Raw genomic sequence first — 24,563 nt, 5'->3', positions numbered from 1 at the left:
ACACCGCAGGATGGCTTCAGGCCCTAATCTGGTTCCGGCCCGGCATGCTGAGCCTTTGGTTAATTCCTCTTCCTGGTGGGAAATGAGAGTTAAATTTGCCCGTCCAGACACCTCCAGCTAGCCTCTCATTGGTTCTCGCTATTCCTGTTCATCTTCCGCAGAAATTGCAAACTGGGCCAAACAGGAGGTTAAAGGGACTGACTCTCCAAGTGGGGAGAGTGTTAGTAAAGCGTCTGGAATGTTGCACCCAACTACCAGGGGAGGAAAACAGAGACATATTTGAACACGTCTCCCGATCACACGGTTGATCATACTCTAGGTTGCACATACATGTTTAGCTGAAGGAAGAATACCTTAAACCTGGGTAGTTGAAACCCGTGGAATGGGTACAATGCAATATGACTTCAAAGGGTCTTCATTTGCTCACCGAACCTCTCCAATCCTATCACTGCTGCGTTTACGCCCCTGTACACATGCTTGATTCTCTTTCGGAGACATAGCAATCCATAGGTTTTAAGATACTTACTAGTCAGGTACATTCTTAGGCGTTTAATATGGGGTGTTGAGAACATTTCGTTGAGCAAGGAGTAGCTCTTGTCTATTCCATATTTGGCTTAAGGAACTTTATCTGTGCTCATTTCAATCTCTGGTTTTATGCAGCACCCCAACTCACCTTTACCCTTAAGCAAGAATAAGTTGGTTTTCTAAATTTGAGACCCTGTTCTGTTCTGTAATTCAGTTCCTGTGTAGCCAAGTTTACATTCCGTGTATTACTGATATCTTATGATGATTCTTTTTCTGTGTGACTTATTTCAGTTAGAATCATCATACCTGAATCCACTCATTGTGCTGCTAAGGGCCTGATGACACAGATTTCATTGCTGAGTGATATTGCTTTGTAAGTAAATACCACAACTTCTTTATCCATTTTTCACTTTCTGCGATGTTGAACTTGTACTGTAAACGAGGTTCTTGTAAACAGAGCCGTTCCAAACTTTGGGGTGGCTGTGTCTTTTTGATTTTAATTTCCCTAAGCTATAGGACCATAAGTGGAAGTGCCCTAGGTTCTGTTGCTTTGTTTTTTAGATGTTTCAGGAAACACCATACACTTCTCCTGAGTGTCTGTTGGCAATTTACATCCCGCCCATCAGCATAACAAGGCTCCCAGTTCTCAATGGCCTGTTGCCTTTCTGGATTTTACACTTTTTACAGATGGCCCTTTTGACCGGGGGGAAGTGAGACTTCATTGTAGTGCAGATTTCCTTTGCAAGCTTGCTTGGTTGGCCAAAAAGGGCGTATGCGTTTTTTCCTGAATATATTCAGGAAAAAACGCATACGCCCTTTTTGGCCAAGTGCATCATTGTGGACGTTCTGCCTCTTTTCCTATGCTTTCAATGCAATTCCAGTCTACCTCCTGAAATCAGTTTCCTGCAATTCTGCCCCGGTTTCAAGTCCTCTTGGCAGCCTTACTTCAGTCTATTTTTGGACGATAGCTGTCATTTATAACTCTGCAGGTTTGTGCATTACAGTGCCCCTGAGCTCCTTTCTTCAACTCGCTTTCTTTTGAGCTGGCCGCAACACCGCAGGATGGCTTCAGGCCCTAATCTGGTTCCGGTACGGCACGCTGAGCCTTTGGTTATTTCCTCTTCCTGGTGGGAAATGAGAGTTAAATTTGCCCGTCCAGACACCTCCAGCTAGCCTCTCATTGGTTCTCGCTATTCCTGTTCATCTTCCGCAGAAATTGCAAACTGGGCCAAACAGGAGGTTAAAGGCGCTGACTCTCCAAGTGGGGAGAGTGTTAGTAAAGCGTCTGGAATGTTGCACCCGAGTACCAGGGGAGGAAAACTGAGACATATTTGAACACGTCTCCCGATCACATGGTTGATCATACTCTGGCTTCCACATGCATGTTTTAGCTGAAGGAAGAATACCTTAAACCTGGAGAGTTGAGACCCGTGTAATGGGTACCATGCAATATGACTTCAAAGGGTCTTCATTTGCTCACCGAACCTCTCCAATCCTATCACTGCTGCCTTTATGCCCCTGTACACACGCTTGATTCTCTTTTGGAGACATAGCAATCCATAGGTTTTAAGATACTTACTAGTCAGGTACATTCTTAGGCATTTAATATGGGGTGTTGAGTCCGTTTCGTTGAGCAAGGAGTAGCTCTTGTCTATTCCATATTTGGCTTAAGGAACTTTATCTGTGCTCATTTCAATCTCTGGTTTTATGCAGCAACCCAACTCACCTTTCCCCTTAAGCAAGCATAAGTTGGTTTTCTAAATTTGAGACCCTGTTCTGTTTTGGAATGCAGTTCCTGTGTAGCAAAGTTTACATTCCGTGTATTAGTGATATCTTATGATGTTTCTTTTTCTGTGTGACTTATTTCAGTTAGAATCATCGTACCTGAATCCACTCATTATGCTGCTAAGGGCCTGATGACATAGATTTCATTGCTGAGTGATACTGCATTGTACGTAAGTACCTCAAGTTCTTTATCCATTTTTCACTTTCTGTGATATTGAACTTGTACGGTAAACGAGGTTCTTGTAAACGGAGGCGTCCCAAACTTAAGGGTGGCTGTGTCTTTTTGATTTTAATTTCCCTAAGCTATAGGACCATAAGTGGAAGTGCCCTAGGCTTTGTTGCTTTGTTTTTTAGATGTTTCAGGAAACACCATACACTTCTTCAGAGTGGCTGTTGGCAATTTACATGCCGCCCATCAGTATAAGAAGGCTCCCAGTTCTCCATGGCCTGTCGTGCCTTTATGGATTTTACACTTTTTTCAGATAGCCCTTTTGACCAGGTGGAAGTGAGACTTCATTGTAGTGCAGATTTCCTTTGCAAGTTTGCTTGGTTGGCCAAAAAGGGCGTATGCGTTTTTTCCTGAATATATTCAGGAAAAAACGCATACGCCCTTTATGGCCAAGTGCATCATTGTGGACGTTCTGCCTCTATTCCTATGCTTACAATGCAATTGCAGTCTACCTCCTGAAAACGGTTTCCTACAATTCTGCCCCGCTTTCAAGTCCTCTTGGCAGCCTTACTTCAGTCTATTTTTGGACGATAGCTGTCATTTATAACTCTGCAGGTTTGTGAATTACAGTGCCCCTGAGCTCCTTTCTTCAACTCGCTTTCTTGTGAGCTGGCCGCAACACCGCAGGATGGCTTCAGGCCCTAATCTGGTTCCGGCACGGCATGCTGAGCCTTTGGTTAATTCCTCTTCCTGGTGGGAAATGAGAGTTAAATTTGCCCGTCCAGACACCTCCAGCTAGTCTCTCATTGGTTCTCGCTATTCCTGTTCATCTTCCGCAGAAATTGCAAACTGGGCCAAACAGGAGGTTAAAGGGACTGACTCTCCAAGTGGGGAGAGTGTTAGTAAAGCGTCTGGAATGTTGCACCCGAGTACCAGGGGAGGAAAACTGAGACATATTTGAACACGTCTCCCGATCACACGGTTGATCATACTCTAGGTTGCACATACATGTTTAGCTGAAGGAAGAATACCTTAAACCTGGGTAGTTGAAACCCGTGGAATGGGTACCATGCAATATGACTTCAAAGGGTCTTCATTTGCTCACCGAACCTCTCCAATCCTATCACTGCTGCGTTTACGCCCCTGTACACATGCTTGATTCTCTTTCGGAGACATAGGAATCCATAGGTTTTAAGATACTTACTAGTCAGGTACATTCTTAGGCGTTTAATATGGGGTGTTGAGTCCATTTCGTTGAGCAAGGAGTAGCTCTTGTCTATTCCATATTTGGCTTAAGGAACTTTATCTGTGCTCATTTCAATCTCTGGTTTTATGCAGCACCCCAACTCACCTTTACCCTTAAGCAAGAATAAGTTGGTTTTCTAAATTTGAGACCCTGTTCTGTTCTGTAATTCAGTTCCTGTGTAGCCAAGTTTACATTCCGTGTATTACTGATATCTTATGATGTTTCTTTTTCTGTGTGACTTATTTCAGTTAGAATCATCATACCTGAATCTACTCATTATGCTGCTACGGGCCTGATGACATAGATTTCATTGCTGAGTGATACTGCATTGTACGTAAGTACCATAAGTTCTTTATCCATTTTTCGCTTTCTGCGATGTTGAACTTGTATTGTAAACAAGGTTCTTGTAAACAGAGCCGTTCCAAACTTTGGGGTGGCTGTGTCTTTTTGATTTTAATTTCCCTAAGCTATAGGACCATAAGTGGAAGTGCCCTAGGCTCTGTTGCTTTGTTTTTTAGATGTTTCAGGAAACACCATACACTTCTCCCAAGTGTCTGTTGGCAATTTACATCCCGCCCATCAGCATAACAAGGCTCCCAGTTCTCAATGGCCTGTTGCCTCTCTGTATTTTACACTTTTTTCAGATGGCCCTTTTGGCGGGGGGAAAGTGAGACTTCATTGTAGTGCAGATTTCCTTTGCAAGCTTGCTTGGTTGGCCAAAAAGGGCGTATGCGTTTTTTCCTGAATATATTCAGGAAAAAACGCATACGCCCTTTTTGGCCAAGTGCATCATTGTGGACGTTCTGCCTCTTTTCCTATGCTTTCAATGCAATTCCAGTCTACCTCCTGAAATCGGTTTCCTGCAATTCTGCCCCGCTTTCAAGTCCTCTTGGCAGCCTTACTTCAGTCTATTTTTGGACGATAGCTGTCATTTATAACTCTGCAGGTTTGTGAATTACAGTGCCCCTGAGCTCCTTTCTTCAACTCGCTTTCTTTTGAGCTGGCCGCAACACCGCAGGATGGCTTCAGGCCCTAATCTGGTTCCGGTACGGCACGCTGAGCCTTTGGTTATTTCCTCTTCCTGGTGGGAAATGAGAGTTAAATTTGCCCGTCCAGACACCTCCAGCTAGCCTCTCATTGGTTCTCACTATTCCTGTTCATCTTCCGCAGAAATTGCAAACTGGGCCAAACAGGAGGTTAAAGGCGCTGACTCTCCAAGTGGGGAGAGTGTTAGTAAAGCGTCTGGAATGTTGCACCCGAGTACCAGGGGAGGAAAACTGAGACATATTTGAACACGTCTCCCGTTCACATGGTTGATCATACTTGGGTTCCACATGCATGTTTTAGCTGAAGGAAGAATACCTTAAACCTGTAGAGTTGAGACCCGTGAAATGGGTACCATGCAATATGACTTCAAAGGGTCTTCATTTGCTCACCGAACCTCTCCAATCCTATCACTGCTGCGTTTATGCCCCTGTACACATGCTTGATTCTCTTTTGGAGACATAGCAATCCATAGGTTTTACGATACTTACTAGTCAGGTACATTCTTAGGCGTTTAATATGGGGTGTTGAGTCCATTTCGTTGAGCAAGGAGTAGCTCTTGTCTATTCCATATTTGGCTTAAGGAACTTTATCTGTGCTCATTTCAATCTCTGGTTTTATGCAGCACCCCAACTCACCTTTACCCTTAAGCAAGCATAAGTTGGTTTTCTAAATTTGAGACCCTGTTCTGTTCTGTAATTCAGTTCCTGTGTAGCCAAGTTTACATTCTGTGTATTACTGATATCTTATGATGTTTCTTTTTCTGTGTGACTTATTTCAGTTAGAATCATCATACCTGAATCCACTCATTGTGCTGCTAAGGGGCTGATGACATAGATTTCATTGCTGAGTGATATTGCTTTGTAAGTGAATACCACAACTTCTTTATCCATTTTTCACTTTCTGCGATGTTGAACTTGTACTGTAAATGAGGTTCTTGTAAACAGAGGCGTCGCAAACTTTGGGGTGGCTGTGTCTTTTTGATTTTAAATTCCCTAAGGTATAGGACCATAAGTGGAAGTGCCCTAGGCTCTGTTGCTTTGTTTTTTAGATGTTTCAGGAAACACCATACACTTCTCCCCAGTGGTTGTTGGCAATTTACATCCCGCCCATCAGCATAACAAGGCTCCCAGTTCTCCATGGCCTGTCCTGCCTTTCTGGATTTTACACTTTTTTCAGATGGCCCTTTTGACCGGGGGGAAGTGAGACTTCATTGTAGTGCAGATTTCCTTTGCAAGCTTGCTTGGTTGGCCAAAAAGGGCGTATGCGTTTTTTCCTGAATATATTCAGGAAAAAACGCATACGCCCTTTTTGGCCAAGTGCATCATTGTGGACGTTCTGCCTCTTTTCCTATGCTTTCAATGCAATTCCAGTCTACCTCCTGAAATCGGTTTCCTGCAATTCTGCCCCGCTTTCAAGTCCTCTTGGCAGCCTTATTTCAGTCTATTTTTGGACGATAGCTGTCATTTATAACTCTGCAGGTTTGTGAATTACAGTGCCCCTGAGCTCCTTTCTTCAACTTGCTTTCTTGTGACCTGGCCGCAACACCACAGGATGGCTTCAGGCCCTAATCTGGTTCCGGCACGGCACGCTGAGCCTTTGGTTATTTCCTCTTCCTGGTGGGAAATGAGAGTTAAATTTGCCCGTCCAGACACCTCCAGCTAGTCTCTCATTGGTTCTCGCTATTCCTGTTCATCTTCCGCAGAAATTGCAAACTGGGCCAAACAGGAGGTTAAAGGCGCTGACTCTCCAAGTGGGGAGAGTGTTAGTAAAGCGTCTGGAATGTTGCACCCGAGTACCAGGGGAGGAAAACTGAGACATATTTGAACACGTCTCCCGTTCACATGGTTGATCATACTTGGGTTCCACATGCATGTTTTAGCTGAAGGAAGAATACCTTAAACCTGGAGAGTTAAGACCCGTGGAATGCGTACCATGCAATATGACTTCAAAGGGTCTTCATTTGCTCACCGAACCTCTCCAATCCTATCACTGCTGCGTTTATGCCCCTGTACACATGCTTGATTCTCTTTCGGAGACATAGCAATCCATAGGTTTTAAGATACTTACTAGTCAGGTACATTCTTAGGCGTTTAATATGCGGTTTTGAGTCCATTTCATTGAGCAAGGAGTAGCTCTTGTCTATTCCATATTTGACTTAAGGAACTTTATCTGTGCTCATTTCAATCTCTGGTTTTATGCAGCACCCCAACTCACCTTTACCCTTAAGCAAGCATAAGTTGGTTTTCTAAATTTGAGACCCTGTTCTGTTCTGTAATTCAGTTCCTGTGTAGCCAAGTTTCCATTCCGTGTATTACTGATATCTTATGATGTTTCTTTTTCTGTGTGACTTATTTCAGTTAGAATCATCATACCTGAATCCACTCATTGTGCTGCTAAGGGCCTGATGACACAGATTTCATTGCTGAGTGATATTGCTTTGTAAGTAAATACCACAAGTTCTTTATCCATTTTTCACTTTCTGCGATGTTGAACTTGTACTGTAAACGAGGTTCTTGTAAACAGAGCCGTTCCAAACTTTGGGGTGGCTGTGTCTTTTTGATTTTAATTTCCCTAAGCTATAGGACCATAAGTGGAAGTGCCCTAGGCTCTGTTGCTTTGTTTTTTAGATGTTTCAGGAAACACCATACACTTCTCCCGAGTGTCTGTTGGCAATTTACATCCCGCCCATCAGCATAACAAGGCTCCCAGTTCTCAATGGCCTGTTGCCTTTCTGGATTTTACACTTTTTTCAGATGGCTCTTTTGGCCGGGGGAAAGTGAGACTTCATTGTAGTGCAGATTTCCTTTGCAAGCTTGCTTGGTTGGCCAAAAAGGGCGTATGCGTTTTTTCCTGAATATATTCAGGAAAAAACGCATACGCCCTTTTTGGCCAAGTGCATCATTGTGGACGTTCTGCCTCTTTTCCTATGCTTTCAATGCAATTCCAGTCTACCTCCTGAAATCGGTTTCCTGCAATTCTGCCCCGCTTTCAAGTCCTCTTGGCAGCCTTACTTCAGTCTATTTTTGGACGATAGCTGTCATTTATAACTCTGCAGGTTTGTGAATTACAGTGCCCCTGAGCTCCTTTCTTCAACTCGCTTTCTTGTGACCTGGCCGCAACACCGCAGGATGGCTTCAGGCCCTAATCTGGTTCCGGCCCGGCATGCTGAGCCTTTGGTTAATTCCTCTTCCTGGTGGGAAATGAGAGTTAAATTTGCCCGTCCAGACACCTCCAGCTAGCCTCTCATTGGTTCTCGCTATTCCTGTTCATCTTCCGCAGAAATTGCAAACTGGGCCAAACAGGAGGTTAAAGGCGCTGACTCTCCAAGTGGGGAGAGTGTTAGTAAAGCGTCTGGAATGTTGCACCCGAGTACCAGGGGAGGAAAACTGAGACATATTTGAACACGTCTCCCGTTCACATGGTTGATCATACTTGGGTTCCACATGCATGTTTTAGCTGAAGGAAGAATACCTTAAACCTGGAGAGTTAAGACCCGTGTAATGGGTACCATGCAATATGACTTCAAAGGGTCTTCATTTGCTCACCGAACCTCTCCAATCCTATCACTGCTGCGTTTATGCCCCTGTACACATGCTTGATTCTCTTTCGGAGACATAGCAATCCATAGGTTTTAAGATACTTACTAGTCAGGTACATTCTTAGGCGTTTAATATGGGGTGTTGAGTCCATTTCGTTGAGCAAGGAGTAGCTCTTGTCTATTCCATATTTGGCTTAAGGAACTTTATCTGTGCTCATTTCAACCTCTGGTTTTATGCAGCACCCCAACTCACCTTTCCCCTTAAGCAAGCATAAGTTGGTTTTCTAAATTTGAGACCCTGTTCTGTTCTGTAATTCAGTTCCTGTGTAGCCAAGTTTACATTCCGTGTATTACTGATATCTTATGATGTTTCTTTTTCTGTGTGACTTATTTCAGTTAGAATCATCATACCTGAATCCACTCATTGTGATGCTAAGGGCCTGATGACACAGATTTCATTGCTGAGTGATATTGCTTTGTAAGTAAATACCACAACTTCTTTATCCATTTTTCACTTTCTGCGATGTTGAACTTGTACTGTAAACGAGTTTCTTGTAAACAGAGCCGTTCCAAACTTTGGGGTGGCTGTGTCTTTTTGATTTTAATTTCCCTAAGCTATAGGACCATAAGTGGAAGTGCCCTAGGTTCTGTTGCTTTGTTTTTTAGATGTTTCAGGAAACACCATACACTTCTCCAGAGTGGCTGTTGGCAATTTACATGCCGCCCATCAGCATAAGAAGGCTCCCAGTTCTCCATGGCCTGTTGTGCCTTTATGGATTTTACACTTTTTTCAGATGGCCCTTTTGACCAGGTGGAAGTGAGACTTCATTGTAGTGCAGATTTCCATTGCAAGCTTGCTTGGTTGGCCAAAAAGGGCGTATGCGTTTTTTCCTGAATATATTCAGGAAAAAACGCATACGCCCTTTTTGGCCAAGTGCATCATTGTGGACGTTCTGCCTCTTTTCCTATGCTTTCAATGCAATTCCAGTCTACCTCCTGAAATCGGTTTCCTGCAATGCTGCCCCGCTTTCAAGTCCTCTTGGCAGCCTTACTTCAGTCTATTTTTGGACGATAGCTGTCATTTATAACTCTGTAGGTTTGTGAATTACACTGCCCCTGAGCTCCTTTCTTCAACTCGCTTTCTTGTGACATGGCTGCAACACCGCAGGATGGCTTCAGGCCCTAAACTGGTTCTGGCACGGCACGCTGAGCCTTTGGTTAATTCCTCTTCCTGGTGGGAAATGAGAGTTAAATTTGCCCGTCCAGACACCTCCAGCTAGTCTCTCATTGGTTCTCGCTATTCCTGTTCATCTTCCGCAGAAATTGCAAACTGGGCCAAACAGGAGGTTAAAGGGACTGACTCTCCAAGTCGGGAGAGTGTTAGTAAAGCGTCTGGAATGTTGCACCCGAGTACCAGGGGAGGAAAACTGAGACATATTTGAACACGTCTCCCGTTCACATGGTTGATCATACTCTGGGTTCCACATGCATGTTTTAGCTGAAGGAAGAATACCTAAAACCTGGAGAGTTGAGACCAGTGTAATGGGTACCATGCAATATGACTTCAAAGGGTTTTCATTTGCTCACCGAACCTCTCCAATCCTATCACTGCTGCGTTTATGCCCCTGTACACACGCTTGATTCTCTTTTGGAGACATAGCAATCCATAGGTTTTAAGATACTTACTAGTCAGGTACATTCTTAGGCGTTTAATATGGGGTGTTAGGTCCATTTCGTTGAGCAAGGAGTAGCTCTTGTCTATTCCATATTTGGCTTAAGGAACTTTATCTGTGCTCATTTCAATCTCTGGTTTTATGCAGCACCCCAACTCACCTTTCCCCTTAAGCAAGCATAAGTTGGTTTTCTAAATTTGAGACCCTGTTCTGTTTTGGAATGCAGTTCCTGTGTAGCCAAGTTTACATTCCGTGTATTAGTGATATCTTATGATGTTTCTTTTTCTGTGTGACTTATTTCAGTTAGAATCATCGTACCTGAATCCACTCATTATGCTGCGATGGGCCTGATGACATAGATTTCATTGCTGAGTGATACTGCATTGTACGTAAGTACCTCAAGTTCTTTATCCATTTTTCACTTTCTGTGATATTGAACTTGTACGGTAAACGAGGTTCTTGTAAACGGACGCGTCCCAAACTTTGGGGTGGCTGTGTCTTTTTGATTTTAATTTCCCTAAGCTATAGGACCATAAGTGGAAGTGCCCTAGGCTCTGTTGCTTTGTTTTTTAGATGTTTCAGGAAACACCATACACTTCTCCTGAGTGTCTGTTGGCAATTTACATCCCGCCCATCAGCATAACAAGGGTCCCAGTTCTCCATGGCCTGTCCTGCCTTTCTGGATTTTACACTTTTTTCAGATGGCCCTTTTAACCTGGGAGAAGTGAGACTTCATTGTAGTGCAGATTTCCTTTGCAAGTTTGCTTGGTTGGCCAAGAAGGGCGTATGCGTTTTTTCCTGAATATATTCAGGAAAAAACGCATACGCCCTTTTTGGCCAAGTGCATCATTGTGGACGTTCTGCCTCTTTTCCTATGCTTTCAATGCAATTCCAGTCTACCTCCTGAAATCGGTTTCCTGCAATTCTGCACCGCTTTCAAGTCCTCTTGGTAGCCTTACTTCAGTCTATTTTTGGACGATAGCTGTCATTTATAACTCTGCAGGTTTGTGAATTACAGTGCCCCTGAGCTCCTTTCTTCAACTCGCTTTCTTGTGAGCTGGCCGCAACACCGCAGGATGGCTTCAGGCCCTAATCTGGTTCCGGCACGGCATGCTGAGCCTTTGGTTAATTCCTCTTCCTGGTGGGAAATGAGAGTTAAATTTGCCCGTCCAGACACCTCCAGCTAGTCTCTCATTGGTTCTCGCTATTCCTGTTCATCTTCCGCAGAAATTGCAAACTGGGCCAAACAGGAGGTTAAAGGGACTGACTCTCCAAGTGGGGAGAGTGTTAGTAAAGCGTCTGGAATGTTGCACCCGAGTACCAGGGGAGGAAAACTGAGACATATTTGAACACGTCTCCCGATCACACGGTTGATCATACTCTAGGTTGCACATACATGTTTAGCTGAAGGAAGAATACCTTAAACCTGGGTAGTTGAAATCCGTGGAATGGGTACCATGCAATATGACTTCAAAGGGTCTTCATTTGCTCACCGAACCTCTCCAATCCTATCACTGCTGCGTTTACGTCCCTGTACACATGCTTGATTCTCTTTCGGAGACATAGCAATCCATAGGTTTTAAGATACTTACTAGTCAGGTACATTCTTAGGCGTTTAATATGGGGTGTTGAGTCCATTTCGTTGAGCAAGGAGTAGCTCTTGTCTATTCCATATTTGGCTTAAGGAACTTTATCTGTGCTCATTTCAATCTCTGGTTTTATGCAGCACCCCAACTCACCTTTACCCTTAAGCAAGAATAAGTTGGTTTTCTAAATTTGAGACCCTGTTCTGTTCTGTAATTCAGTTCCTGTGTAGCCAAGTTTACATTCCGTGTATTACTGATATCTTATGATGTTTCTTTTCCTGTGTGACTTATTTCAGTTAGAATCATCATACCTGAATCCACTCATTGTGCTGCTAAGGGCCTGATGACACAGATTTCATTGCTGAGTGATATTGCTTTGTAAGTAAATACCACAACTTCTTTATCCATTTTTCACTTTCTGCGATGTTGAACTTGTACTGTAAACGAGTTTCTTGTAAACAGAGCCGTTCCAAACTTTGGGGTGGCTGTGTCTTTTTGATTTTAATTTCCCTAAGCTATAGGACCATAAGTGGAAGTGCCCTAGGTTCTGTTGCTTTGTTTTTTAGATGTTTCAGGAAACACCATACACTTCTCCTGAGTGTCTGTTGGCAATTTACATCCCGCCCATCAGCATAACAAGGCTCCCAGTTCTCCATGGCCTGTCCTGCCTTTCTGGATTTTACACTTTTTTCAGATGGCCCTTTTGACCGGGGGGAAGTGAGACTTCATTGTAGTGCAGATTTCCTTTGCAAGCTTGCTTGGTTGGCCAAAAAGGGCGTATGCGTTTTTTCCTGAATATATTCAGGAAAAAACGCATACGCCCTTTTTGGCCAAGTGCATCATTGTGGACGTTCTGCCTCTTTTCCTATGCTTTCAATGCAATTCCAGTCTACCTCCTGAAATCGGTTTCCTGCAATTCTGCCCCGCTTTCAAGTCCTCTTGGCAGCCTTACTTCAGTCTATTTTTGGACGATAGCTGTCATTTATAACTCTGCAGGTTTGTGCATTACAGTGCCCCTGAGCTCCTTTCTTCAACTCGCTTTCTTTTGAGCTGGCCGCAACACCGCAGGATGGCTTCAGGCCCTAATCTGGTTCCGGTACGGCACGCTGAGCCTTTGGTTATTTCCTCTTCCTGATGGGAAATGAGAGTTAAATTTGCCGGTCCAGACACCTCCAGCTAGCCTCTCATTGGTTCTCGCTATTCCTGTTCATCTTCCGCAGAAATTGCAAACTGGGCCAAACAGGAGGTTAAAGGCGCTGACTCTCCAAGTGGGGAGAGTGTTAGTAAAGCGTCTGGAATGTTGCACCCGAGTACCAGGGGAGGAAAACTGAGACATATTTGAACACGTCTCCCGATCACATGGTTGATCATACTCTGGGTTCCACATGCATGTTTTAGCTGAAGGAAGAATACCTAAAACCTGGGTAGTTGAAACCCGTGGAATGGGTACCATGCAATATGACTTCAAAGGGTCTTCATTTGCTCACCGAACCTCTCCAATCCTATCACTGCTGCGTTTATGCCCCTGTACACATGCTTGATTCTCCTTCGGAGACATAGCAATCCATAGGTTTTAAGATACTTACTAGTCAGGTACATTCTTAGGCGTTTAATATGCGGTGTTGAGTCCATTTCGTTGAGCAAGGAGTAGCTCTTGTCTATTCCATATTTGGCTTAAGGAACTTTATCTGTGCTCATTTCAATCTCTGGTTTTATGCAGCACCCCAACTCACCTTTCCCCTTAAGCAAGCATAAGTTGGTTTTCTAAATTTGAGAACCTGTTCTGTTTTGGAATTCAGTTCCTGTGTAGCCAAGTTTACATTCCGTGTATTAGTGATATCTTATGATGTTTCTTTTTCTGTGTGACTTATTTCAGTTAGAATCATCGTACCTGAATCTACTCATTATGCTGCTACGGGCCTGATGACATAGATTTCATTGCTGAGTGATACTGCATTGTACGTAAGTACCACAAGTTCTTTATCCATTTTTCACTTTCTGCGATGTTGAACTTGTACTGTAAACAAGGTTCCTGTAAACAGAGCCGTTCCAAACTTTGGGGTGGCTGTGTCTTTTTGATTTTAATTTCCCTAAGCTATAGGACCATAAGTGGAAGTGCCCTAGGCTCTGTTGCTTTGTTTTTTAGATGTTTCAGGAAACACCATACACTTCTCCCAAGTGTCTGTTGGCAATTTACATCCCGCCCATCAGCATAACAAGGCTCCCATTTCTCAATGGCCTGTTGCCTTTCTGGATTTTACACTTTTTTCAGATGGCCCTTTTGACCGGGGGGAAGTGAGACTTCATTGTAGTGCAGATTTCCTTTGCAAGCATGCTTGGTTGGCCAAAAAGGGCGTTTGCGTTTTTTCCTGAATATATTCAGGAAAAAACGCATACGCACTTTTTGGCCAAGTGCATCATTGTGGACGTTCTGCCTCTTTTCCTATGCTTTCAATGCAATTCCAGTCTACCTCCTGAAATCGGTTTCCTGCAATTCTGCCCCGCTTTCAAGTCCTCTTGGCAGCCTTACTTCAGTCTATTTTTGGACGATAGCTGTCATTTATAACTCTGCAGGTTTGTGAATTACAGTGCCCCTGAGCTCCTTTCTTCAACTCGCTTTCTTTTGAGCTGGCCGCAACACCGCAGGATGGCTTCAGGCCCTAATCTGGTTCCGGCCCGGCATGCTGAGCCTTTGGTTAATTCCTCTTCCTGGTGGGAAATGAGAGTTAAATTTGCCCGTCCAGACACCTCCAGCTAGCCTCTCATTGGTTCTCGCTATTCCTGTTCATCTTCCGCAGAAATTGCAAACTGGGCCAAACAGGAGGTTAAAGGGAATGACTCTCCATGTGGGGAGAGTGTTAGTAAAGCATCTGGAATGTTGCACCCGAGTACCAGGGGAGGAAAACTGAGACATATTTGAACACGTCTCCCGTTCACATGGTTGATCATACTTGGGTTCCACATGCATGTTTTAGCTGAAGGAAGAATACCTTAAACCTGGAGAGTTGAGACCCGTGTAATGGGTACCATGCAATATGACTTCAAAGGGTCTTCATTTGCTCACCGAACCTCTCCAATCCTATCACTGCTGCGTTTATGCCCCTGTACACATGCTTGATTCTCTTTTGGAGACATAGCAATCCATAGGTTTTACGATACTTACTAGTCAGGTACATTCTTAGGCGTTTAATATGCGGTTTTGAGTCCATTTCGTTGAGCAAGGAGTAGCTCTTGTCTATTCCATATTTGACTTAAGGAACTTTATCTGTGCTCATTTCAATCTCTGGTTTTATGCAGCACCCCAACTCACCTTTACCCTTAAGCAAGCATAAGTTGGTTTTCTAAATTTGAGACCCTGTTCTGTTCTGTAATTCAGTTCCTGTGTAGCCAAGTTTCCATTCCGTGTATTAGTGATATCTTATGATGTTTCTTCTTCTGTGTGACTTATTTCAGTTAGAATCATCATACCTGAATCCACTCATTGTGCTGCTAAGGGCCTGATGACACAGATTTCATTGCTGAGTGATATTGCTTTGTAAGTAAATACCACAAGTTCTTTATCCATTTTTCACTTTCTGCGATGTTGAACTTGTACTGTAAACGAGGTTCTTGTAAACAGAGCCGTTCCAAACTTTGGGGTGGCTGTGTCTTTTTGATTTTAATTTCCCTAAGCTATAGGACCATAAGTGGAAGTGCCCTAGGCTCTGTTGCTTTGTTTTTTAGATGTTTCAGGAAACACCATACACTTCTCCCAAGTGTCTGTTGGCAATTTACATCCAGCCCATCAGCATAACAAGGCTCCCAGTTCTCAATGGCCTGTTGCCTTTCTGGATTTTACACTTTTTTCAGATGGCCCTTTTGGCCGGGGGAAAGTGAGACTTCATTGTAGTGCAGATTTCCTTTGCAAGCTTGCTTGGTTGGCCAAAAAGGGCGTATGCGTTTTTTCCTGAATATATTCAGGAAAAAACGCATACGCCCTTTTTGGCCAAGTGCATCATTGTGGACGTTCTGCCTCTTTTCCTATGCTTTCAATGCAATTCCAGTCTACCTCCTGAAATCGGTTTCCTGCAATTCTGCCCCGCTTTCAAGTCCTCTTGGCAGCCTTACTTCAGTCTATTTTTGGACGATAGCTGTCATTTATAACTCTGCAGGTTTGTGAATTACAGTGCCCCTGAGCTCCTTTCTTCAACTCGCTTTCTTGTGACCTGGCCACAACACCGCAGGATGGCTTCAGGCCCTAATCTGGTTCCGGCCCGGCATGCTGAGCCTTTGGTTAATTCCTCTTCCTGGTGGGAAATGAGAGTTAAATTTGCCCGTCCAGACACCTCCAGCTAGCCTCTCATTGGTTCTCGCTATTCCTGTTCATCTTCCGCAGAAATTGCAAACTGGGCCAAACAGGAGGTTAAAGGCGCTGACTCTCCAAGTGGGGAGAGTGTTAGTAAAGCGTCTGGAATGTTGCACCTGAGTATCAGGGGAGGAAAACTGAGACATATTTGAACACGTCTCCCGTTCACATGGTTGATCATACTTGGGTTCCACATGCATGTTTTAGCTGAAGGAAGAATACCTTAAACCTGGAGAGTTAAGACCCGTGTAATGGGTACCATGCAATATGACTTCAAAGGGTCTTCATTTGCTCACCGAACCTCTCCAATCCTATCACTGCTGCGTTTATGCCCCTGTACACATGCTTGATTCTCTTTCGGAGACATAGCAATCCATAGGTTTTAAGATACTTACTAGTCAGGTACATTCTTAGGCGTTTAATATGGGGTGTTGAGTCCATTTCGTTGAGCAAGGAGTAACTCTTGTCTATTCCATATTTGGCTTAAGGAACTTTATCTGTGCTCATTTCAACCTCTGGTTTTATGCAGCACCCCAACTCACCTTTCCCCTTAAGCAAGCATAAGTTGGTTTTCTAAATTTGAGACCCTGTTCTGTTCTGTAATTCAGTTCCTGGGTAGCCAAGTTTACATTCCGTGTATTACTGATATCTTATGATGTTTCTTTTTCTGTGTGACTTATTTCAGTTAGAATCATCATACCTGAATCCACTCATTGTGATGCTAAGGGCCTGATGACACAGATTTCATTGCTGAGTGATATTGCTTTGTAAGTAAATACCACAACTTCTTTATCCATTTTTCACTTTCTGCGATGTTGAACTTGTACTGTAAACGAGGTTCTTGTAAACAGAGCCGTTCCAAACTTTGGGGTGGCTGTGTCTTTTTGATTTTAATTTCCCTAAGCTATAGGACCATAAGTGGAAGTGCCCTAGACTCTGTTGCTTTGTTTTTTAGATGTTTCAGGAAACACCATACACTTCTCCAGAGTGGCTGTTGGCAATTTACATGCCGCCCATCAGCATAAGAAGGCTCCCAGTTCTCCATGGCCTGTTGTGCCTTTATGGATTTTACACTTTTTTCAGATGGCCCTTTTGACCAGGTGGAAGTGAGACTTCATTGTAGTGCAGATTTCCATTGCAAGCTTGCTTGGTTGGCCAAAAAGGGCGTATGCGTTTTTTCCTGAATATATTCAGGAAAAAACGCATACGCCCTTTTTGGCCAAGTGCATCATTGTGGACGTTCTGCCTCTTTTCCTATGCTTTCAATGCAATTCCAGTCTACCTCCTGAAATCGGTTTCCTGCAATGCTGCCCCGCTTTCAAGTCCTCTTGGCAGCCTTACTTCAGTCTATTTTTGGACGATAGCTGTCATTTATAACTCTGTAGGTTTGTGAATTACACTGCCCCTGAGCTCCTTTCTTCAACTCGCTTTCTTGTGACATGGCTGCAACACCGCAGGATGGCTTCAGGCCCTAAACTGGTTCTGGCACGGCACGCTGAGCCTTTGGTTAATTCCTCTTCCTGGTGGGAAATGAGAGTTAAATTTGCCCGTCCAGACACCTCCAGCTAGTCTCTCATTGGTTCTCGCTATTCCTGTTCATCTTCCGCAGAAATTGCAAACTGGGCCAAACAGGAGGTTAAAGGGACTGACTCTCCAAGTCGGGAGAGTGTTAGTAAAGCGTCTGGAATGTTGCACCCGAGTACCAGGGGAGGAAAACTGAGACATATTTGAACACGTCTCCCGTTCACATGGTTGATCATACTCTGGGTTCCACATGCATGTTTTAGCTGAAGGAAGAATACCTAAAACCTGGAGAGTTGAGACCAGTGTAATGGGTACCATGCAATATGACTTCAAAGGGTTTTCATTTGCTCACCGAACCTCTCCAATCCTATCACTGCTGCGTTTATGCCCCTGTACACACGCTTGATTCTCTTTTGGAGACATAGCAATCCATAGGTTTTAAGATACTTACTAGTCAGGTACATTCTTAGGCGTTTAATATGGGGTGTTGGGTCCATTTCGTTGAGCAAGGAGTAGCTCTTGTCTATTCCATATTTGGCTTAAGGAACTTTATCTGTGCTCATTTCAATCTCTGGTTTTATGCAGCACCCCAACTCACCTTTCCCCTTAAGCAAGCATAAGTTGGTTTTCTAAATTTGAGACCCTGTTCTGTTTTGGAATGCAGTTCCTGTGTAGCCAAGTTTACATTCCGTGTATTAGTGATATCTTATGATGTTTCTTTTTCTGTGTGACTTATTTCAGTTAGAATCATCGTACCTGAATCCACTCATTATGCTGCTATGGGCCTGATGACATAGATTTCATTGCTGAGTGATACTGCATTGTATGTAAGTACCACAATTTCTTTATCCATTTTTCACTTTCTGCGATGTTGAACTTGTACGGTAAACGAGGTTCTTGTAAACGGACGCGTCCCAAACTTTGGGGTGGCTGTGTCTTTTTGATTTTAATTTCACTAAGCTATAGGACCATAAGTGGAAGTGCCCTAGGCTCTGTTGCTTTGTTTTTTAGATGTTTCAGGAAACACCATACACTTCTGCTGAGTGTCTGTTGGCAATTTACATCCCGCCCATCAGCATAACAAGGGTCCCAGTTCTCCATGGCCTGTCCTGCCTTTCTGGATTTTACACTTTTTTCAGATGGCCGTTTTAACCTGGGAGAAGTGAGACTTCATTGTAGTGCAGATTTCCTTTGCAAGTTTGCTTGGTTGGCCAAGAAGGGCGTATGCGTTTTTTCCTGAATATATTCAGGAAAAAACGCATACGCCCTTTTTGGCCAAGTGCATCATTGTGGACGTTCTGCCTCTTTTCCTATGCTTTCAATGCAATTCCAGTCTACCTCCTGAAATCGGTTTCCTGCAATTCTGCCCCGCTTTCAAGTCCTCTTGGCAGCCTTACTTCAGTCTATTTTTGGACGATAGCTGTCATTTATAACTCTGCAGGTTTGTGAATTACAGTGCCCCTGAGCTCCTTTCTTCAACTCGCTTTCTTGTGCCTGGCCGCAACACCGCAGGATGTCTTCAGGCCCTAATCTGGTTCTGGCACGGCACGCTGAGCCTTTGGTTAATTCCTCTTCCTGGTGGGAAATGAGAGTTAAATTTGCCCATCCAGACACCTCCAGCTAGTCTCTCATTGATTCTCGCTATTCCTGTTCATCTTCCGCAGAAATTGCAAACTGGGCCAAACAGGAGGTTAAAAGGACTGACTCTCCAAGTGTGGAGAGTGTTAGTAAGGGTCTGGAATGTTGCACCCGAGTACCAGGGTACGAAAACTGAGACATATTTGAACACGTCTCCCGATCACATGGTTGATCATACTCTAGGTTCCACATGCATGATTTAGCTGAAGGAAGAATACCTTAAACGTGGGTAGTTGAAACCCGTGTAATGGGTACCATGCAATATGACTTCAAAGGGTCTTCATTTGCTCACCGAACCTCTCCAATCCTATCACTGCTGCGTTTATGCCCCTGTACACACGCTTGATTCTCTTTTGGAGACATAGCAATCCATAGGTTTTAAGATACTTACTAGTCAGGTACATTCTTAGGCGTTTAATATGCGGTGTTGAGTCTATTTCGTTGAGCAAGGAGTAGCTCTTGTCTATTCCATATTTGGCTTAAGGAACTTTATCTGTGCTCATTTCAATCTCTGGTTTTATGCAGCACCCCAACTCACCTTTCCCCTTAAGCAAGCATAAGTTGGTTTTCTAAATTTGAGACCCTGTTCTGTTTTGGAATGCAGTTCCTGTGTAGCCAAGTTTACACTCCGTGTATTAGTGATATCTTATGATGTTTCTTTTTCTGTGTGACTTATTTCAGTTAGAATCATCGTACCTGAATCCACTCATTATGCTGCTAAGGGCCTGATGACATAGATTTCATTGCTGAGTGATACTGCATTGTACGTAAGTACCTCAAGTTCTATATCCATTTTTCACTTTCTGTGATATTGAACTTGTACGGTAAACGAGGTTCTTGTAAACGGAGGCGTCCCAAACTTTGGGGTGGCTGTGTCTTTTTGATTTTAATTTCCCTAAGCTATAGGACCATAAGTGGAAGTGCCCTAGGCTCTGTTGCTTTGTTTTTTAGATGTTTCAGGAAACACCATACACTTCTCCAGAGTGGCTGTTGGCAATTTACATGCCGCCCATCAGCATAAGAAGGCTTCCAGTTCTCCATGGCCTGTCGTGTCTTTATGGATTTTACACTTTTTTCAGATGGCCCTTTTGACCAGGTGGAAGTGAGACTTCATTGTAGTGCAGATTTCATTTGCAAGTTTGCTTGGTTGGCCAAAAAGGGCGTATGCGTTTTTTCCTGAATATATTCAGGAAAAAACGCATACGCCCTTTATGGCCAAGTGCATCATTGTGGACGTTCTGCCTCTTTTCCTATGCTTACAATGCAATTCCAGTCTACCTCCTGAAATCGGTTTCCTACAATTCTGCCCCGCTTTCAAGTCCTCTTGGCAGCCTTACTTCAGTCTATTTTTGGACGATAGCTGTCATTTATAACTCTGCAGGTTTGTGAATTACAGTGCCCCTGAGCTCCTTTCTTCAACTCGCTTTCTTGTGAGCTGGCCGCAACACCGCAGGATGGCTTCAGGCCCTAATCTGGTTCCGGCACGGCATGCTGAGCCTTTGGTTAATTCCTCTTCCTGGTGGGAAATGAGAGTTAAATTTGCCCGTCCAGACACCTCCAGCTAGTCTCTCATTGGTTCTCGCTATTCCTGTTCATCTTCCGCAGAAATTGCAAACTGGGCCAAACAGGAGGTTAAAGGGACTGACTCTCCAAGTGGGGAGAGTGTTAGTAAAGCGTCTGGAATGTTGCACCCGAGTACCAGGGGAGGAAAACTGAGACATATTTGAACACGTCTCCCGATCACACGGTTGATGATACTCTAGGTTGCACATACATGTTTAGCTGAAGGAAGAATACCTTAAACCTGGGTAGTTGAAACCCGTGGAATGGGTACCATGCAATATGACTTCAAAGGGTCTTCATTTGCTCACCGAACCTCTCCAATCCTATCACTGCTGCGTTTACGCCCCTGTACACATGCTTTATTCTCTTTCGGAGACATAGCAATCCATAGGTTTTAAGATACTTACTAGTCAGGTACATTCTTAGGCGTTTAATATGGGGTGTTGAGTCCATTTCGTTGAGCAAGGAGTAGCTCTTGTCTATTCCATATTTGGCTTAAGGAACTTTATCTGTGCTCATTTCAATCTCTGGTTTTATGCAGCACCCCAACTCACCTTTACCCTTAAGCAAGAATAAGTTGGTTTTCTAAATTTGAGACCCTGTTCTGTTTTGTAATTCAGTTCCTGTGTAGCCAAGTTTACATTCCGTGTATTACTGATATCTTATGATGTTTCTTTTTCTGTGTGACTTATTTCAGTTAGAATCATCATACCTGAATCCACTCATTGTGCTGCTAAGGGCCTGATGACACAGATTTCATTGCTGAGTGATATTGCTTTGTAAGTAAATACCACAACTTCTTTATCCATTTTTCACTTTCTGCGATGTTGAACTTGTACTGTAAACGAGGTTCTTGTAAACAGAGCCGTTCCAAACTTTGGGGTGGCTGTGTCTTTTTGATTTTAATTTCCCTAAGCTATAGGACCATAAGTGGAAGTGCCCTAGGTTCTGTTGCTTTGTTTTTTAGATGTTTCAGGAAACACCATACAGTTCTCCCGAGTGTCTGTTGGCAATTTACATCCCGCCCATCAGCATAACAAGGCTCCCAGTTCTCCATGGCCTGTCCTGCCTTTCTGGATTTTACACTTTTTTCAGATGGCCCTTTTGACCGGGGGGAAGTGAGACTTCATTGTAGTGCAGATTTCCTTTGCAAGCTTGCTTGGTTGGCCAAAAAGGGCGTATGCGTTTTTTCCTGAATATATTCAGGAAAAACCGCATACGCCCTTTTTGGCCAAGTGCATCATTGTGGACGTTCTGCCTCTTTTCCTATGCTTTCAATGCAATTCCAGTCTACCTCCTGAAATCGGTTTCCTGCAATTCTGCCCCGCTTTCAAGTCCTCTTGGCAGCCTTACTTCAGTCTATTTTTGGACGATAGCTGTCATTTATAACTCTGCAGGTTTGTGAATTACAGTGCCCCTGAGCTCCTTTCTTCAACTCGCTTTCTTGTGACCTGGCCGCAACACCGCAGGATGGCTTCAGGCCCTAATCTGGTTCCACCACGGCACGCTGAGCCTTTGGTTATTTCCTCTTCCTGGTGGGAAATGAGAGTTAAATTTGCCCGTCCAGACACCTCCAGCTAGTCTCTCATTGGTTCTCGCTATTCCTGTTCATCTTCCGCAGAAATTGCAAACTGGGCCAAACAGGAGGTTAAAGGCGCTGACTCTCCAAGTGGGGAGAGTGTTAGTAAAGCGTCTGGAATGTTGCACCCGAGGACCAGGGGAGGAAAACTGAGACATATGTGAACACGTCTCCCGTTCACATGGTTGATCATACTTGGGTTCCACATGCATGTTTTAGCTGAAGGAAGAATACCTTAAACCTGGAGAGTTAAGACCCGTGTAATGGGTACCATGCAATATGACTTCAAAGGGTCTTCATTTGCTCACCGAACCTCTCCAATCCTATCACTGCTGCATTTATGCCCCTGTACACATGCTTGATTCTCTTTCGGAGACATAGCAATCCATAGGTTTTAAGATACTTACTAGTCAGGTACATTCTTAGGCGTTTAATATGCGGTGTTGATTCCATTTCGTTGAGCAAGGAGTAGCTCTTGTCTATTCCATATTTGACTTAAGGAACTTTATCTGTGCTCATTTCAATCTCTGCTTTTATGCAGCACCCCAACTCACCTTTACCCTTAAGCAAGCATAAGTTGGTTTTCTAAATTTGAGACCCTGTTCTGTTCTGTAATTCAGTTCCTGTGTAGCCAAGTTTACATTCCGTGTATTACTGATATCTTATGATGTTTCTTTTTCTGTGTGACTTACTTCAGTTAGAATCATCATACCTGAATCCACTCATTGTGCTGCTAAGGGCCTGATGACACAGATTTCATTGCTGAGTGATATTGCTTTATAAGTAAATACCACAACTTCTTTATCCATTTTTCACTTTCTGCGATGTTGAACTTGTACTGTAAACGAGGTTCTTGTAAACAGAGCCGTTCCAAACTTTGGGGTGTCTGTGTCTTTTTGATTTTAATTTCCCTAAGCTATAGGACCATAAGTGGAAGTGCCCTAGGTTCTGTTGCTTTGTTTTTTAGATGTTTCAGGAAACACCATACACTTCTCCGGAGTGGTTGTTGGCAATTTACATCCCGCCCATCAGCATAACAAGGCTCCCAGTTCTCCATGGCCTGTCCTGCCTTTCTGGATTTTACACTTTTTTCAGATGGCCCTTTTGACCGGGGGGAAGTGAGACTTCATTGTAGTGCAGATTTCCTTTGCAAGCTTGCTTGGTTGGCCAAAAAGGGCGTATGCGTTTTTTCCTGAATATATTCAGGAAAAAACGCATACGCCCTTTTTGGCCAAGTGCATCATTGTGGACGTTCTGCCTCTTTTCCTATGCTTTCAATGCAATTCCAGTCTACCTCCTGAAATCGGTTTCCTGCAATTCTGCCCCGCTTTCAAGTCCTCTTGGCAGCCTTACTTCAGTCTATTTTTGGACGATAGCTGTCATTTATAACTCTGCAGGTTTGTGAATTACAGTGCCCCTGAGCTCCTTTCTTCAACTCGCTTTCTTGTGAGCTGGCCGCAACACCGCAGGATGGCTTCAGGCCCTAATCTGGTTCCGGCCCGGCATGCTGAGCCTTTGGTTATTTCCTCTTCCTGGTGGGAAATGAGAGTTAAATTTGCCCGTCCAGACACCTCCAGCTAGCCTCTCATTGGTTCTCGCTATTCCTGTTCATCTTCCGCAGAAATTGCAAACTGGGCCAAACAGGAGGTTAAAGGCGCTGACTCTCCAAGTGGGGAGAGTGTTAGTAAAGCGTCTGGAATGTTGCACCCGAGTACCAGGGGAGGAAAACTGAGACATATTTGAACACGTCTCCCGTTCACATGGTTGATCATACTTGGGTTCCACATGCATGTTTTAGCTGAAGGAAGAATACCTTAAACCTGGAGAGTTAAGACCCGTGTAATGGGTACCATGCAATATGACTTCAAAGGGTCTTCATTTGCTCACCGAACCTCTCCAATCCTATCACTGCTGCGTTTATGCCCCTGTACACATGCTTGATTCTCTTTCGGAGACATAGCAATCCATAGGTTTTAAGATACTTACTAGTCAGGTACATTCTTAGGCGTTTAATATGGGGTGTTGAGTCCATTTCGTTGAGCAAGGAGTAGCTCTTGTCTATTCCATATTTGGCTTAAGGAACTTTATCTGTGCTCATTTCAATCTCTGCTTTTATGCAGCACCCCAACTCACCTTTCCCCTTAAGCAAGCATAAGTTGGTTTTCTAAATTTGAGACCCTGTTCTGTTCTGTAATTCAGTTCCTGTGTAGCCAAGTTTACATTCCGTGTATTACTGATATCTTATGATGTTTCTTTTTCTGTGTGACTTACTTCAGTTAGAATCATCATACCTGAATCCACTCATTGTGCTGCTAAGGGCCTGATGACACAGATTTCATTGCTGA

General features: G+C 43.8%; 1 long non-coding RNA gene across 25 annotated transcripts in view; it reads left to right on the top strand.

Annotated features, from left to right (window-relative positions):
- LOC307186525 overlaps positions 1 to 24,563 on the top strand; it is a 2,785,769-nt gene that overhangs the window by 1,093,073 nt on the left and 1,668,133 nt on the right. The window contains exon 1 of one of the 25 annotated variants that reach the window (XR_013828384.1): positions 5,569 to 5,632. The exons of the other annotated variants lie outside the window; for them this stretch is intronic. This is a non-coding gene — a long non-coding RNA (uncharacterized lncRNA). Of the gene's footprint in view, positions 1 to 5,568; positions 5,633 to 24,563 lie in introns of those variants that run through there. 25 annotated transcript variants of the gene reach the window in all.

The sequence above is a fragment of the Stenella coeruleoalba genome (genome assembly GCF_951394435.1).
Source record: "Stenella coeruleoalba genome assembly, chromosome: 1".
Classification (NCBI taxonomy): domain Eukaryota; kingdom Metazoa; phylum Chordata; class Mammalia; order Artiodactyla; family Delphinidae; genus Stenella; species Stenella coeruleoalba.
This window is presented reverse-complemented; position numbering and strand designations above follow the sequence as displayed.